The sequence below is a fragment of the Rhinopithecus roxellana genome, chromosome 6 (assembly GCF_007565055.1).
Source record: "Rhinopithecus roxellana isolate Shanxi Qingling chromosome 6, ASM756505v1, whole genome shotgun sequence".
Classification (NCBI taxonomy): Eukaryota; Metazoa; Chordata; class Mammalia; order Primates; family Cercopithecidae; genus Rhinopithecus; species Rhinopithecus roxellana.
The window spans coordinates 148,865,994-148,880,362 of NC_044554.1; the positions used below are offsets into that span (position 1 = coordinate 148,865,994).

Below are 14,369 nucleotides of genomic sequence, written 5' to 3' on the forward strand. Positions count from 1 at the left end.
ACACGTTTCACATATGGATGGCAAATAAGCACAAAAAGATATGTATCATCATTAGCCAATAGGGAAATGTAAGTTAAAACCATAATGATATGTCACTACGTATGTGTAAGAATGAGTAAAATAAAAAATAGTGACAATACCAAATGCAGGTGAGGATACAGATAAACCTAATTTTGGTTGTGCTTAGATTGTATCCATTGACTACTGAGTATGTAGCACAAGGAAATTTGCATAGTTTCATTCATGCAACAAATATGATACTGAATCAACTCCATATTCCAGGAAGTAGGCACCTAGGATACAGCTAGGAAATACATAATGGGCACGGGAAAACAGTAGAAAACAAGGTCATTAGCTGAGAATGAAAGGGGGAGAGGAGGTTTGGGATAACTGGAGAGAGAAGATATGAAACAGGCATCAAGGAGTTAGTAAAAGTAAGACTCAAGGACCAAATCAGGATCTGTGGCCTATTTTTGTACCAGTAATGTGAAAAGGACAGTTACCTTTCCCCCAGCATTTAAGACAAGAGAGTTTAAGACTTATAGGGGAGATGGGGGGGGGTTTCATGCCTTTCTCTAGGTGGCTCCTGTTCTCCCAGGCTTCACGATGGAGGAAGATTTCTGAGCACTCTTGCTAGTCTTCTGTCAGCACCTTATAAGATCTGTGTAAAAATGTCTGTAAGCAATTGCAAATTCCCTTGCTAACCCACACTAGGCATTTACCAACTGGTGAACAATTTGCACTGAATTCTTTACCATCGTATCTAGTGGCATTACCCGTGTAATTAAATGCTTATTTCTGTTCTCCTTGGAGGTGCTTTTTCTTTTTAATTTATTTTGGGTTGATTGCCCTGTGTCCTCAGCTCCCTGACTTCTTCAGGAAAAGTTGTAAATTTGAAGACTGTCTGGCTTTTGTTGTTTTTGCTGCTGACAGTGCTGGAAGGCCACGAGCAATGTTCTTTTTGGCTTTCTACATCCAAGGGAAAGCTGACCCAACATGATTAAATCCAACTCTCCATTTTCTCCATGTTCATACTTGGGAATCTGAGTATAGCTGGAGAAACACAATTCTGTTGGCTGTTTTTGTTCTCAGTTCAACACCATCAACCTCAAATGAAGCCCTTGGTGCTGCCCAAGAAACTCACATTACGTCCCTAGTCTATTCATTCTCTTAGATAAGAGGTCAGCAAGCTTCTCCTATAAAGATCCAGATGATAAGTATTTTAGGCTTTGTGAGATAGTCTCTGTCTCATACTCTTTAATGTGTTTACATTTACCCCTAGGTTTGTATACGCATGTTTGGTTTGTTTATCTATTCATTCATGCATTTGTTTGGTATTTATCCTTTTTGATGTTCTCTGTGTGGATCTGTGGTTTTGTATCTGTCACTAATTTTGGAAAATTCTCAGTCATTTATTTTTCAAATATTTATTCTTCCTCATCCTTTCCTCTCCCACTGGGATTCTAATTATGCTTATATTAGAATATTTGATATGGTGTCACAGCTCTTAGATGCTCTATCGTTTCCTTCCTCCACTTTTTTTTCTCTTTGCATTCCTATTGACCTATCTTCAAACTCACTGATTATTTCTTCTGCTGTGTTGTGTCTGCTGATGAGCCCACCTAAGGGATTTTCTACTTCTTTTTTTTATTTCTAGCATTTCCCTTTGATTCTTATAGTGTCCAACTCGCTGCTAAAATTATCTATCTGATCTTGCATATCATCTGTCTTTTCCATTTGGGTGTTTAAAGTATTAATCATAGTTATTTAAATCTCCTATACAGTTGTTCCAATATCTGTATCTTCTTTGGGTCTGATGATTGCTCTGTCTCTCCAGACTGCTTTTTCTTACCTTTAGGTATGCCTCATAGTTTTTGCTGAAAGTTAGACATGTTGTATAAAACAGTAGACATAGAGGTCAATATTTTTATGCTTGAAAATAAGAACATCTTTCTTACTGTTAAGTCTTTATTGTAGGGATTTCTGTTAATCTAGTCAGGGTGGGCTGGGTTTGAAGTTTGTAATTGCGATGGTTACTAAAGCTGCAGTTTGTTGCTGCTGTGGACAGTAGCGATTTCACATTCCTCTGGTGGTACCTTGTTTTGAGCTTGGTTTTGGGTTTTCCTTTGTGCTGCTCCCTGGAAAGAAAATGCCTTGCAAAACTCGTTCAGTCACATCCCACTGAGATTTTTACCAAAGGCTTGTTAATGTAATGGGGAAAGAGCGACAGGTTTTCTGATGTTCCAATTAAGCCTCAGTCTTAGGCAGGTACTGTGAATTTGGGACTTGGGGGCTGTACCCTTCGTAAGTGTTCCCTCTTCAAGGAATATGACTGTTTTTTAACATTTAGGGTTTCTTTTTTTTTCCTGCCTGTTCTCTTTCACCAGCTTCACTGGATACCCACCATTGTCCTCAGACAATGGGTTTGATACTGTTCTCCCTGCGGATCATGGCTTTCTTTTCCTTAGGAGAGATTTTACAACATGGGTGTGAGCAGAGTCAACAATGATTGCTTTTCCTGTCCCCTAGCCATAGTGAAAGCTTTCTCTAAATGCTTCCCCAATCTTCCCTGAGAGAGCCTGCTCACCTTCACATTTCATGCCAGCTCACACTAAATCTGTAGCAGTTCATTAAAAATTTCTGGTTTAATCTTTGTACCAGCTTATATGGCATTCAAAAGTATCTATCTCGGTCAAGCAGTTCCTGTTCCAGAATGCTCAGTTCCTATTGCTTTCTGCAGGCACCTGTCCTTCTTGAAATTTTGCGTTGGTTGTCCTCTGACCTCAGTTTCCTGAAGGGTTCAAGAAAAGGTGTTATCTTGCAGTTTTTCCAGCCATTTTCCTTGTTGTAGGAATGAGAGTGTCATCATTCCAGCTCTCTTCGTCACCAAACTGACACCTGAAGCCTCCAGAAGCTAAATATATAAAGAATTAAGAGTTCTTTATATATGAGGTGTATTAACCCTTTATCTGTGAGGTATGTTACAAATATTTTCTCCTGGCCAGGCATGGTGGCTCACGCCTGTAATCCCAGCACTTTGGGAGGTCGAGGCGGGAGAATCACCGGAGGCCAGGAGTTTGAGACCAGCCTGGCTAACATGGTGAAACCCCGTTTCTACTAAAAATACAAAAATGAGCCAGGCGTGGTGGCGCTCATCTGTAATCCCAGCTATTCGGAGGCTGAGGCTGGAGAACCGCTTGAACCCAGGAGGCGGAGGCTACAGGGAGCCAAGATCACACCACTGCATTTCAGCCTGGGCAATGAAGTGAGACTCTGTCTCAAAACAAACAGATGAAAAGAAACCAAACAAATATCTTCTCCCAGTTTGTCAACTATCTTTCGATTTTATTTACTTCTTTTCATTTTTAAACTCTGCCTGGTTTTGCCTTTCCTGTAGAAACCCCAATAAAAGCGATGGCTTAGGCTTTACCCTCAGTACTGCTTCTGCCTTACCAAACTGTATCTCTCCTGTGGCCCTGTGTAATGTGACTTGTCGTCTTCTCCAAGGAAGTATTAATCATAAATTCTTCTTTCAGTGGCACTGATCTATCTGTGTCATCACTCAGTCAACAGCATAAATTAAGACCAGGGCACAGAACAACTCTGTGTTTATTTCTATAAAATTCTAGAAAATGCAAATTAAACCATAATGACAAAGAGAATATCAGTGGTTTCCTAGGGATGGGATGTGGGCAAAGAGAGATGAAGGAAGGAGGGATTACCAAGGAGCACAGGGAAACTTCGGGATGAGGGATGTGCTAATTGTTTTGATTGTGGTGATGGTTTTACAGATGGGCCAAAACTAATGAAACTTTACACTTCATCTATATGACCAGCTATCATATGTCATTTATACCTCAGTAAAGCTGTTTTAAAAACACTTAGGGTGTATCTACTGGAAAATAAAACTGCTTTTAATTACAGACTGTATCATCATTTGCATAGAAAAATCCAAAGGATTCTACAAACAAGCTACTGGAACCGCTGACTTCATCAAGATGCAGGTACAAGTTAATATTCAAAATCAACTATATTTCTATACAAAAGCAACAAAAAATGGAAAATAAAAAATTTTAAAATAATACAATTTATAATAAAAGAGTACTGAGGAAGACTGTACATTGAAAAATACAAAACATTGCTGAGACAAATTAAAAATAATCAACAAAATAGAGATCTATACCATGATCATAGGTTAGAAAATTCAATATTGTTAAGATGTCAGTTCTTCCCAAATACATTTACAAATCAACCAAAATCCCAGCAGGTTTTTTTTTTTTTTTTTTTTTTTTTTTTGAGAAATCAATAAGCTGACCCTAACATTTAGATAGAAATGCAGTTTTAAAAAGGAAAAACAGGCCGGGCGCGGTGGCTCAAGCCTGTAATCCCAGCACTTTGGGAGGCTGAGACGGGCGGATCACGAGGTCAGGAGATCGAGACCATCCTGGCTAACACGGTGAAACCCCGTCTCTACTAAAAAAAAAGTACAAAAAACTAGCCGGGCGAGGTGGCGGGCGCCTGTAGTCCCAGCTACTCGGGAGGCTGAGGCAGGAGAATGGCGTAAACCCGGGAGGCGGAGCTTGCAGTGAGCTGAGATCCGGCCCCTGCACTCCAGCCCGGGCGACAGAGTGAGACTCCGTCTCAAAACAATAAATAAATAAATAAATAAATAAATAAATAAATAAATAAATAAAAAGGAAAAACAAAGTTGGAGAACTATCTACTTTCAAGATTTATTGTAAAGCTACAGTAATCAAGACAGTGTGGTACTGGCATAATTATAGATCAAGAGAATAATAGAGTCCAGAAACAGATTCACACATAATGTGGTCAATCAATTTTCAACAGACGTACTAAGAAAATTAATTCAATGGGGGAAAAGACAGTTACCACAATGGAGCATTTTTTGGCATTCTGAAAATGCTTTGTAACTCAATTGTGGTGATGGATATATAGCTTCACACATTTGTCAAAACTCAGAATGGTACACTCAAAATGGGCACATTTTATTACATGTAAGTCATACCTCAAAAAAGCTGATTTGTTGACAAAGATTTATATATGTCATTGATAGAAGAACAAATCCAAATGCTTATTAAACATGGAAATATATTTATCCCCATAAATAATAAGGGAAGTACAAATTAAAAAAGCATATCACAGCCATCATAAGAGTAAAAATCACAGGGTCTGACAATTCAAAATCTAATAAGTTTACGAGAAAATTCTAGACAGCATTGTAAACTGCTACATTTGCTTCAGACAGCAATTTAGCAATATCTGGTAAAGCTGAAAAAGCACACACTCTATAATAGCAATTCCACTTCTAGGTATATATATCTATATCTATATAGATATAGATATATATATTTTTTTGTCTATATATCCTAGACAAAATACTGCACATATACAGAAGAAAACCATACAGAAGTGCACATTTTAGATTACATTGCTTGTAATTAAAAATTTGGAAATAATATATTAAGATGGGGAAATACATAAACTTGACAATTCATAAAATGGTTAAAATTAAAGAAATATATATATACAGAAAGTTCAAAAATACAATTTTGAAGAAAAAATCCTACAGTGCCACATTCAGTATGAGATCATTAATGTGGACTTAAAGCACATAATAAAACAATCTCTGAAAACAGAGATTGGATGGATACACACCAAATTTTAATAAAAGTATAAGTTGGACTAGAAGCAGAACAAAGGTGATTTTAACTGTATTTGTAATATTTTAATTATTTTTAAATAGCTGATGCAAAAATGACAAAGATTAGCATTGATTCTAGATGGTTGATCACACATATTTGAATATTATTTTCTAAGTCTCTGTAGTCTTAAGCATTTCAAAATCTAAAGAATAGTAATTTTTAAAAGCTATAAAAATATGAATAAAGGACTAGAAAGCAGAAACTTTTAATTAATATGCTGGATTCTCAGACAACTTTAAACTCAACAGTAGTATTTACCATGGTGCCAAATTTAGCATTTATCTTGAGTTCACAAACTGAGTTCACTAACTTTGTCTCCGTTTTTCAAATTTCTAGCATTTACAGACTACTATAACAACCATACCCTTTTAGGCTAAGTGTTGGAAGATAGTAATGGATTTCTGGCTGTGTGACTAAAGGAATCTTACTTTACTAACGTAACTCCAAGATCACTATTCAAGCTCATCACTCTCACTGTGCCTTCACGTGGTCATTGTGCCCACCTACGAGGTGTCCAAAGCCAAAAGCCCATGCCCATTTAGAACCTTTTTGGCTCCCATGACTCTCTTTTCCATTTGGCTTGTGTATTACCCTGGCCATTATTTACACACTAAGGGTCATTCTTGGAGTTCATGCAAGAACAATTTCTGGGGTCTTTACATTGTATGAGAGGAACTTATGATATTCTGCTCAACTGTAAGGATACACACAATTAATACACCTGAAAGCTCCCCTCCCTTTCTTAACAAGATTGTGCTGACTACTTTTATCTGATAAAGAGGATCACTCTACAAATATTATTTGTCTCAAATCATGACTCACCTCTGGATAAAGATGGAAGTGTTTTACTGTATTAATTACAAGAGGATATTCAGTAAGCCTGTCATTCATAATCATCCACAGTCCTTCCAAAAATGAAGGTGCTTCAATAATGGTCTTGAAGTAGGAACAATAAAGTCCTTTTTTTTAAAAAAAAGGCATATATTGTCAATGTAATTAAAACTTTAAAATATTTATTTTTAAAGGTAATAAGGTTTCCTAATTACTCCTCGCTATTTTGCATTCTTGGACTTTAAAAAGCATGTATTTTCAGGAGATCACTGTACTATTCTTTCAAATTGTCTATAGGTTTTCAAACTAAAGAGTTGGAGGGATGGTCCAACGATTTAAAGAGTTTCTCTAATAATGTCTTAAAATGTGTAGACAGTATATGTTTAATTTTACCAAATCTGGTTTTGTTCCCCACATTTGAGATGCTTGAAGGTTGACATCTGATTAATTCTATCATAAACAGGGATGCCTTCATGCCTCTGTACAACTTTGCATATAGAAAATTACTTCTTTTTTTCCCATGCTCTTAGGAAATAAAATATAATGACCATAAGCATCATGAGCAAGGAATCCAGTGCTTCTAGCTTACTTCATAGCTCCATCAAATCCTCTGTGCAAAGTGAAAGCTCAATGTTGATTGACTGTTGTTGCCCACAAATGCTATATACTAAGAAGCAGATTATTTTAGTGTCTTACACTTCAGCAAATAAAATAAAGTCTTCATTAGGATAATAAAAGTGCTGTTGAGTTAAAATTCATAGATTAACAACAGCATGTTGTGTCTTATTTCCCCTTCAATTTCTTGTTTTCGCTCCTAAAATCTAAAAGCAAAAAAGGGCCACATTGTTTAAAATGCACTCTCCCTAAAAAATGCTATATGCTATAATCATATCTGCCTCATCCAACACGAGTAACTACTAAATTAAAGGTCTGTTTTAGCTGCTGTCTGAAAGGCCATTACCTCATAGTTGATTGGCAAAATATGAGTTCATAAAGAATTTTCCTTTCTGCTTAGGAGGATAAAGCAATACAGTAATTAAAGGATCTCTAACATGCAAAAGTCTATATTTAGGGAAATAATAAATATATAAATAAGTTGCTAATAACAGCTATTGTTTTGTGTTAAGTATTCTGCTATGTGTTGCCATTCACTATCCCCCTTCATTTTCCCTAAACCCCTCTAAGGTTGGCATTATTTCTATTGAGCAGATCAGATTACTGAGAATCTGAGAGGTGACCTGACTAGCCATCATACAGTAAAGCACAGAACTGCTATTAGAATCCAGCAGTCTGTCACCAAAATCCAGACTCTGCCACAGTTACACTCTTTATTTAATAATATTTTATATTCTGTCTTTGGAAATACCTTTAAAATGTTCAAATATCATACATATGTTAATGTATCCAATGCTTTGAAACTTTATAGGGGCAATATAGGGATGAAAATAAAAAAGCGGTGACTGAGGTACCTAGCATAGGCAAATTCATAGAGACAGAAAACAGAGTTGGGTGTGATTAGTGTTTAGTGGGTAGAGTTTCTGTTTGGGATAGCAAAAAGTTCTGGATGTGGACAGTGGTAATAGTTGCAAGACAACACGAATGTACTTAATGTCACTGAGTTGTACGCTGAAATGATAAACATATTGAAATTTTTTTATTACAAATTTAAATCTAAATTTTACCACAATTTAAACAAAAAGCAATGGCCAGAGTGAGGAGAGCCAGTTTCAGTGCTTCACTAGGCCCCCGACCAGCTGTGAGCAGATCTGGAAGATGGACGGTTGTGGTGTCTTCTAAATGTAAAACTGCAATTTTGGCATTCGCTATCCCACTTACTCCTCACAATAGTTATGTGAGATGTGTAGAGCAGAAAACTCCATTTAAAAAATTAAGTATCGAAAAGCAAAATTATTTAAAAATTATATCAAAATATCTCTCTTAAAAGAGATTATCCTGAAACCAAAAGAGAGCCAAATAATAATCATCATTGAAAGACCCAGGTGAAACATGGGATCTCCCAACTGTAGCCAAAGAGAAAGCAATTTCTGATAACATCTCATTTCATTCCCTTTTATCACTTCCTCAGTGCTTCCTTTCTCAGCTATTATAATTCATCTTTATTATATTTAAAAAAAAGGCTGCATTAGGAAAGGGTGAAAGATAATGAAATAACAGAAGAAGAATCTCAAATAGTTTAGTATTTAAATAATAAACCTGGGTTATAGCTTATGAAACAGTGCAGTTCACCAAAAGCTGGTTTCAATTCCTAATACATTTCTACCTCATAGTCTCACTATTCTTAAACTACAGATTAATTAGTTAGAAGAAGAAATCTAACCATTTCAGTGTGAAAAGTCATCTCCCATTCCAAGGATGAGAGGTGAGAGAAATGATCATTTTCAAAAAGTGTTACTAAATGTAACCTAGAAAAAAAATGAAGTCTCATACTACAATAAGAACAAGTTTCAAAACCAACACTAAAATAAGCGATAGGCAAAGAAAGCCATAAAAAAGAAAATAAATTGTTATAATACTAATTTTATAATTTGCTTACTAACTTGTATGTTTTTAGGCATTTATAATCCAGTATGGCACACACCTGAAATTCCTTAACTCAGTGGTTTTTAAACTTCATTGTGGCTGGGTGCGTTGGCTCAGGCCTGTAATCCCAGCACTTCGGGAGCCCAAGGCAGGCAGATCACTCGAGGTGAGGAGTTCAAGACCAGCCTGTTCAACATAGTGAAACCCCATCTCTACTAAAAATATAAAACGTAGCCAGCCATGGTAGTGCACGTCTGTAATCTTGGCTGCTTGGGAGGTTGAGGCAGGAAAATTGCTTGAACCCAGGGGACGGAGGTTGCAGTGAGCAGATATCATGCCACTGCACTCCAGCCTGGGCAACAGAGTGAGACTCTGTCTCAAAAAAAAAAAAAAAAAAAAAAAAAAAAAACAACCTTAATTATATACCTGAAATTCTTGTGGCTTTTTTTACCCTTCCTTCCATCCCAGGTCTCTAAATCAGAAAATCAGAACAGAGGCAGGTTGTTGTTTGTTTTTTAAGTTTCAAATGATTCTAATGTACCAGCCTTGGGAAATACCTCCATAACTGTTGAAAAGGACTCAGAATATAATTTTAAATAAAATTACTTTAGATCAAAGCAGACTTACAATAAGTATAATATCACATAAGGGATCAAATTTCAAGTGCCAGAGAATACAGGTGTGTGCTTGAAGACATTTTTAGTAGTGAAACTCAACAGCTGTAGGCAGTGAAGAAAGGAGCATATGTGATAAAATTAGCTGTGGTCGACAATTATGCTATAGCTAACTTATGTAGTCAGTACTTTCCAGTGAAGTTGAAAATAAAGTTCCATATATTAACCCTGTTTTCCACTAACCCTTCTTTACATGTAGGCCATATGTCGGGGTACCAAAAACTGCAGGAATGTTCCCTACCATTGCAGCCTTCGTTCTAACATCAAAATCTCCCTGCAGACTAAATATCTAGAGCAGCACTGTGTCAACAGAACATAGGGGCAAATCTCATACCTCCCAAGGGTAGAAATTGCTGAGCACAGGTGAAAATAAAATATTCCAGAGGGAAATATTATTCTACAAATTTTTATAAACACTTTTGTAAAATAATGTACACAGGCTTGCACACTGAAAAACTCAAAGCCATTTAACTCTGTATAACCACTGCAGAATCTTTATTTTCTTTTTTACCTGATTTCCAATTGGCAGGTGTTACTAAAACTTTATCACGAAAGTTATTTCACTGGCTGGGTGTGGTGGCTTATGCCTGTAATCCCAACACTTTGGGAGGCCGAGGCAGGTGAGGCCAGGAGTTTGACACCAGCCTGGCCAACATGGTGAAACCTCGTCTCCACTAAAAATACAACAAATTGGCTGGGTGTGGTGGCGCACACCTGTAATCCCAGCTACTCGGAAGGCTGAGGCATGAGAATCACTTGAGCCTGGGAGGCAGAGGTTGCAGTGAGTCAAGATCGTGCCACTGCACTCCAACCTGGGAGACAGAACAAGACTCTGTCTCAAAAAAAAAAAAAAAAAAAAAAAGTTATTTCACTAACAACATGTAATTACCATAAAATAAAGGAGGGTTTTAAATGAACTACACATGCAAAATACACTAGAAAAGCTAGATATTTAAAGAAGCATGTAGTGAATTATTTGGTAAAGCAAAATTATTTTAATTCGTAAGTTACTATTCCCTTAATGCATCTGTTGTATAAATGCTGCTTCACATATGAGGTTTGTAAAAAAGCAAAATATACGTATAAATTGGTGCACATAAAGATGTTCTACAAATATAGCCAGAAGTATGCAAAGAGTGATGGCAATTTTTAATTCAAATATTTTTAAATATTTCAAATTGAAACTAAATCTTACCAATGTAAAACTGCCATAAGGACAGCTGGAAAAAAGAAAAAAAGGAAAGTTATTAAAAGCTGCTTTATTATAAAATACCGTTAAAACAAGTATTTCAAATGTATTATTTTACATGTCTAGAAAGATAGCATACAAAGCAAGATGGCCAGCTAATCCTTTTTTCCTATGAGCATAGGAAAAAATCCAGGACACAAAGTAAATTCTGAACAGAGCTTACCTGTCTGCAGCGGGGCTTGACAAGCAAAGGGAGAGACTTGAGAGAGTTTTTTTAGTTCAGGTAATTGGTAGGAGTGATGGAATTACGGATCATTGTGACCTTTTTCGTTTTTTTCATATTATTTTCTATTCCTTTATATGAAATTTTTAAAAGAAGTAAATATATACAGTATGCTTCAGCTAGTTCTAATCAGGAGGAGCCACTCTAGATCAGTTTCCCTAGCATTCATCAGAAGACGATTAAATGCAGGCAATCACTTCCTCAGCAGCACATCTAAAAGCCTCATTGTGCAACTCAACCCTTGATGAATCACAAGCTCTTTGCAAGTGCCCAGACCTAGGAGCTACTAGATGGCCTACGAGACTAATCTGGAGTCACCTGTGCCAGCGCCCCATGTATACGTAAGACTTCACCAGGGAGCTAGGAGAGACTGCTCTGGGTATGGAGCTTTTACAGGAGCTGCAAACGCAGCCTGTGGCCCAATTTCGTTGGGGGAATTGCTTGTTTTCAAGAGTAGCATGGAGCTGGGGAGAGAAGAGTGGGGAATAGGACAAGTTAAAGCACCACAAACTTTGCTGTTCTTATAGAGGTTCAGCAGCTTTTCTTGAATTAATGTCCTTTAGATTGTTGTAAACCTTTGGTTAATTTCCAGAGTTTTGAAGAAAATGATTTTGATAATTTTCCAAGTATTTTCATTGTCGTCATGGAGGAGTGCATTTCCTTGGCTATTCCAGAAGTCCTACCTCCCTTCTGAGATCTTATAATGGTATTTCTTATGGTTATCCCAAACATACTTGGCAAGTCATCTTATAAACCACCAATAATAGCCTCTTAAAAATTAAAAAATTACTCCACTTGGCCAACAAAATAAATGCAAATTAATTCAATAATTATTGAAGAAATTACATTAAAAAAATTTTTAAAAGCAATGTTGAAATTCTTAACCATGCTTATCCATATCTTTTCCTATATTACTAACTGTCCTGGGCTTATCTTAAATACTTCTCAGAAGATTTACTTGTTTTATATCAGGATAGGCAAAGTATGGCCCCTGGTGTATTTTTGGACTGTCCGCAAGCACGGTTGCTATAATTTTTAAAAGGTAAAAAATTTAAAAGGTTGTAAAGATGCTCATTAACTGTTTATTAGGCTTCATTAATTTTAAAATATACAGAGGCTATCCTATTCAACTATATTTGTATCCTATTTCTATTTGTAAAACTATATACACTGGCAAAAACTCTTCAGATGATATATAAGGAAAAGGTCAAATATACTACCAAATACATCCAGCTTTCCAAAGATGCTCAGAATCTTTCTGTGTCTCTCTCTCCCTCAACCCACATACCACATCTGAAAAAAAAAAAAAAGATACAGTGTAGTGATGCCAGTATTCTAAATGCTTGAAGGGCTTATCACATGCCCTTTCCAAGCTGTGACAGAACCATGTCCCCTGGACCCGAGCAGCCTATCAATCTCATCTCTGAAGGTGACCCAGCCTCATACCTCACTGAAACAGACCATTAGACGCCAGCACTCCCAACTTCTTTTATCTTCACTTTAACATTTCTCCACATAGTAATCCTTGCATTTCTACTCCCTGCCATCTCAGAAAAGGAATTCTCTCTCTTCTTTTCCACAGTTAGCTTCTCAAATGTGTGCCTTTAATTCTACCCTCCCAAATATTCCAAGACTTGCTCCACTAATTATTTCCTCCCTTGGAATCTCAATCTCATCCTCTTCCCTTGATCCTTCCCCTCAGCCTTTAAAACTCCTACACCTTAAAACACTCTCTGCGGTCTGACAGCCCGTCAAACTAATATACTCCCCATCTCTCTCCGCTGGTTCAATGACAAGATCTTTGGCCAACTTCTTTCTACTAAGTTCCCATAAGTTTTTTTTTTTTTAATGATCAACGACCTTTTAGTTATCACAATTCTTTTGTGTCTTTCTGTAGCATTTGGTCAGATTCTTGGATATCTTCCCCTCTCATCTTTCATCACACCACCTTTCCCAGTTCTTCTATTTCTGTGACTACTCTGATTTTATCTGGTTTTTCCTTTTCCTCTCATCTCTTAAAACCAGAAGTTTTCCCCAAGTGTCTGTCCTTTGCTCACTTTTCTCTCTTGGCAATTTCACTCATTCTTAAAGTTTCAGTGCTCACGTCTATAGAGATAACTCCCAAATCCAAAACCTTCATTCCTGAACTTTCTCCCTTCCCAGCCTCCTCTTCTACCAGGCCACCCATCCACTCCTGTCAGTCTGTCTCCATCAGGTCTCACCTGTCTTCTCCATGTCTGCTGTGGCTACCCTTGTGAAGACTGTTACTGCCTGGATTCTAGTGCTAGTTTTCCAATTATTCTTTCTGCTCCCTTTCTCAGTCTCTCTTACACACTGCTGCCGAGTTAATCTCTGAAGCTCACTTCTGATCATGTCACTCTATTTAAAAATCGCTTGGTGTCAATATTGGGAATGTACTGCGTGCCACTAAACTGCTGACTTTAAAACTATTTTTATGTTATGTGATTTCATCTCATTAAAACAATTTTTTTAAAGAAAATAATTAATGCCTTCCTACAGGATGAAGTTCAAATGCCTTACACCTAACCTTGAATTAGACTCTCCAAGGCTGGTCCCAATCAACCTTCTCAACTTATTTCCTACTACTTCTTTTTCGTGCCCTTCATTTCAGCCTACTTGGCTTTCATGTTTTCTCCCTCCTATGACTTTGCTCATGCTGTTCTATCAGCCTCTGACACTTACTGATCTCAGCTCCACATATCCAAATATTAGCCTTTTGTCACAATTCGAATCTCACCTTTTCCTAAAAGTCTTCCCTGATCTCATTTCCCACTTCCCATCCTAAAGCATTTTTCACATTTCTGAACTCCTGTAACACTCATGATAGTCACGCATTATTTCACCCAACCCTAGGGTTCCTTCAGTGCACCAGACCTCGGTGCACTGGAGCTTGTGTTGGGGAGGGCAGTACAGCTTGGTTTCCAGGACCACGTTGATTCTGGACGTGGGTTGTGTTCTCTGGCATAATTAGACATCTGATAAAATTCAAGTCTGAACCTCCATCATTTTCTCAAGTACTGTTAACACTTTAAGTGTGGGGACACACTCTACTTTGACATCAACAGTCAACTTACATTGAGAAAAGTACAATAATTGACATTAAGAGA

General features: G+C 37.1%; 1 pseudogene; it reads left to right on the forward strand.

Annotated features, from left to right (window-relative positions):
* LOC115898299 overlaps positions 1-14,369 on the forward strand; it is a 36,589-nt pseudogene that overhangs the window by 19,943 nt on the left and 2,277 nt on the right.